At 45.2% G+C, this 4,240-nt stretch overlaps 1 protein-coding gene across 2 annotated transcripts in view; it reads left to right on the top strand.

Annotated features, from left to right (window-relative positions):
* The first annotated feature begins 2,618 nt into the window (after positions 1-2,618).
* The window catches only part of LOC131877943 (excitatory amino acid transporter 1-like), an 11,189-nt gene continuing 9,567 nt past the window's right edge, over positions 2,619-4,240 (top strand). Inside the window, exon 1 of one of the 2 annotated variants that reach the window (XM_059223791.1) lies at positions 2,619-3,037. The gene's annotated coding sequence lies outside the window, so the exon portion shown is untranslated. The remainder of the gene's footprint in view (positions 3,038-4,240) is intronic. The other variant, XM_059223790.1, reaches the window with a different exon arrangement.

The following is a 4,240-nucleotide window of genomic DNA, read 5'->3' on the forward strand; positions in this document are numbered from 1 at the left end:
CTCACATCACTTGTGCAAGTTGATTTGTAAAAAACAAAGCAACCATTGGGCAAATTGAAGAATTTGTACGACATCGACGGGGAAAAGATTTCATTCGCAACGTTTGGTAAGGAAATGTCTTCAACCTCGTACTTTAAATCTGGCGAACTGGTAGGCCTTGACTCTCATTCATCTCTTTGCATCATTTGGACGAAAATGCTTTGATCGTCAACCATTTATGAATTGATCATTAGATCATTAACCTATGGCTCTATTTCGTAACAATATAATATACGCAATGTATTGGGCTTCAAGTAAAGGAGCGATATGTCTGATTATTGAGCATCCTTCTGAAACCTAACTTTTTTGTTAGCATACTTCAAAATGCTTTTTGACCGCACACAGTTGCTTGCTTTTTAGGCTCAATAAATGGAGGGCTGAGTCTCCCCTGTCCCCAGTTTCTTAGGACCCTACCGATTTTGAGCAACACGTTTGGTTGCCTGTGTATGCTGTATGTCCTTGTAGTTTTAAAGGAACGCTTCTCAATACTCGTGCTAGGGTGGGGAATTGGAATTTGTGTCCCATAAGATGGGTGTTGGCCGTTCGTTTCTGTGAGTGTATGGAATGGTGTTCCCCAGAACAAAGCATTTGTTCCTTATCGGGCGGATCGAGGATTAGATTGTAGTTCTCGCCGTTGTGAATGGTGTAGACTAAAACTGCAGTGAGAACAGATGGTCGGGCATCCTATGACTAATACTTGCTCTCGTGCTTTCGAAAGAGAACTCTGGCCAATCTTGACTTGCGGTACAAAGTGCCATATGCGTATGCGGCTTCACTTTCTTTATGACTTTATGAGGGTGCTACCCTCAGGTTAGTTTGTTCGAGCTCGTGAGTTCGTACTGTAGGTGTAGAGTAGATCTATAGACCTTTTCACCAGGTAGACGCAATCTCTCAAGGAACAATGCGATCCCCCATGAAGTTGGAAGATGGAAATTGGAACGCGTCCAACCGATGCGCTCGTTGATTGTCAACTTAGTCTAAAGGTGGAACGACTTTCCCGACCAATATGGATGAATCTAATCAGGACACACCCAAGTTAGAGCAGCGGTCCAGTTTCTGTATAGATCTAGACAGTGGCTGTTATGTCCCCTTTGTCCTCGAATTTCCTGGCGTACAGTGCTCTCTGGGACGTCGTTATTCCCCTCTTTCCTTGGTTTAAGCCCATCTCGCGTCAATCGGACATGGGACATGTCAATTGTGCGGACAAGCAAGCTACTTGAATGATGGAACAGGCTTTTGACAATAATACTAAGACCACTCGGGTGTTATTCGAAGAAGAGCAGATCTAGTCTGATCTTTTTATGAGAGACTTTTGATTTAAAAATAACAACAATATTGAGAGTAATATTTGCATTGAAAATTAGTGATCAACTAGCGTTTTATTGCGTTTGTCACTGATCTCGTGCGGAGGCATCATTCACTTGAACTGGTGAACGAGCTCATGTTGGCAGTTTTCTGACTTGACTTCCGGTTGGTTTCCGGTCCAGGCACTGCAGGAGTCTTTTCATTCAAAGAGGAGAGTCGATCTGCGCCTCTCTAGCTAGTTGCTATACGTCTACACATGCAGTACTGTAGGAGTTTCTCCCTTGATCGAATGAGCGTACGACGAAGCAGAAGCAACAACCATATGGTGGATAGACCATTGCCAGTTTCAAGCAACATCACTTCGTCTTTCTTTCTTTCTTTCTTTGCACCCATCGTTCTCTTCCTGCTCGCCATTTCCCCTTCGTTGCTGCCGTCATCGTCGTTGTCATTGCTGTTGTTGTCGTTGTTGTCGTTGTTGTTATTGTCGTGCGTTCCTCCCTCTTTCCTTCCCTCTAGCATTAGCTCCCTCCGTCGTTTTTCAAAGCAACAATGAACAAAGAGACATCGGGAGGATTGGCTCCTAGTGCACATATACAGCGAATGTGTGGAGGGGAAAAGCGCCTGGCGTAACGACCAAAATTGGATTTCAAGCCAACATATTACGTTGTCGTCTTCGCCGACGGTGGTGGTTGGAATGGTGTTGGTGTTAGTGCCGTGTCGCTAGGGAGAGTGCCAAAGCACAACGTCGAGGACCTGGGATTCCCTCTCATTCGGGAGTGTTTGCTTCTTCGTGTTCCTCGAGTTCGTTTTGGGCTCGTGTTCTTTTTCTCGTCTTTCCCGCGGTCGATCTGTCGGTGGGTCTCTCCACTTGAAGTGTTCCCTGACTTCCCTCTGCCATCCCCCCGGGTAAGTGCTCAACTCGTACTTGAAAAATCTCGCTTGCTACTTGTAAATCCCCTCGTCGGTCCCCATGCGTTGCCTATTTCTCGAAATAAGTGAACTGAATGGAGAGTGTACTAGTCGTGCGTCGGTGAGTCTCTCTTTCTCTCATTCTCGTCCTTTCCGATCCGTTTTGCGTCCATTCCTTCGTTCATCAAGGTCTCTTTTCCCGTCTTGTGCCCCTCTATCTACACTACATGCACGCACTCCATACTCGATGGAGAGAGGGAAACACCGTCGTTTGTTCGCGTGTTCCTTCGTTCCTTCGTTCCTCCTGATGGTGGTGGTGGTGGTGGTCGACGTCGTCGTCGTCGACGACGACGACCGTTCCTTGATCTTTCTCCACCGTGATCGTTGTGTTCGTTGGGGAGCTGAGCGAGAGAAATGCCCACAGTCAGATTCAACAAGTCTGTCTCTGAAGTACTCGCCCCCGTGAGAGGTGTGAACGACGGGAATTTCATGCCGCAGTCGTCATTGGGCGTGTTTTCAGTGGGTGGTTCGTGTTCCATTTGATTGGTGGTCAGGTGAACCTATATCCCGGCCAGGCGGTCAGCGGACTCGAACCTATAGGGAGCGACCCTAGATCAAAGACAGCAAATAACTTGTGCGGTGGCCAATTTCTAGCAACATGATTTGAATTTGACTCTGTGAAGATCTGGAGAATCGAATTCGTTGTCGATCGATTCGATTTGGAACTTAGGACCTCATCGGTGAGTGGAACCAGTTGTCAAGAGTGGGGCAGAATCATTCTTGGGTGAGAGCCACCGCTTAAAGAAACCATGACTTGGTTTGTTAGAGAAAGAAAGAATAGGAAATTTGAAAATTGATCATCATAGATATGCCTGGCGGCCAAAGAGGGAGAAAGAGATCTTCTAGCGAATCTAGTTGGCAACAATGAAGATTTTGGGTGCCCTTTATTAGAATTTTTAGTTCCAAGAACTTCGTTGCCAATCTCGCCTCGGGTGCGCCTCTTTTAACAACACATTACATGTGCTTGAAACTGGAAGAGAGCTCTGGCTAGCTTGGTATGTGTATGATCACAGAACCGGGAAACTTGAATGGTCAAATTTTATCTTCCTCCAGTGATGAAAAATGGATGACTCGAGGAAACTCTCTCTCTCTCTCTCACACACACACACACACACTTAGCAAGCATCTCTTTCAACTGAAGTGATTAACATCCCTCCAAGGCTTTTTGATTTGAGACATACAACGTTCATCAAAGTTCTTAATTCCCCGACGTAATGATAATCTTGTGCATATTGAATGTTGTTAAACTACTCGTACAAGCAATATCCCAGCCATAATGATGATCGAGTGTTTAAAATTCAAACAAACAACACCAACACGATCATTTTACTGCAACATCGGGGTACAATTCTGGACTTTGGGTGAATAATATACTGTGCGTGCATGCACTATCATATCTGCATAAAGATAACACATCAGCTCAGCCAATTATTGGCGAACAACCATAGCAGCTTAAGAGGCCTCCCATCATGGAAACATGTGGTTATTTGAAGCTCAAATCAATGGTGGTGGTTGCCAAGTGGGGAATTTGAACGAGCAAGAAAAATTGAAAGCAGGCAAATTCAGCACGCACGCTACTAGCTCGTAGAAGCATTCCAATCCACATTTTTCAAAGACAACATCAGGCTCGCATTTTATGGACACTTGGTGGTGTGAGTGAGCGTCTACTTGTATGTTTATGCACTTGCTTGGACGGACGTTTGGGCGGGGCAGCTCTATTCAAAGTACATGCTTGATAGTATGCCAAAATTGGCATGAATCGCAAGTCCAGCAACGAAGACGACAACAACAGCAACAAACATAGCCACTAAAATTATAAGACGTTCATGGTAACTCAAGTTCAGTTTCACTTAGTCACTGTGAGGGTTCAAACCGAGCAATTGTGCATCAAGCCATAGCAGAAAAGTAATTGGTCTTTCATAAGGGA

Source organism: Tigriopus californicus, chromosome 3, assembly GCF_007210705.1.
Source record: "Tigriopus californicus strain San Diego chromosome 3, Tcal_SD_v2.1, whole genome shotgun sequence".
Classification (NCBI taxonomy): domain Eukaryota; kingdom Metazoa; phylum Arthropoda; class Copepoda; order Harpacticoida; family Harpacticidae; genus Tigriopus; species Tigriopus californicus.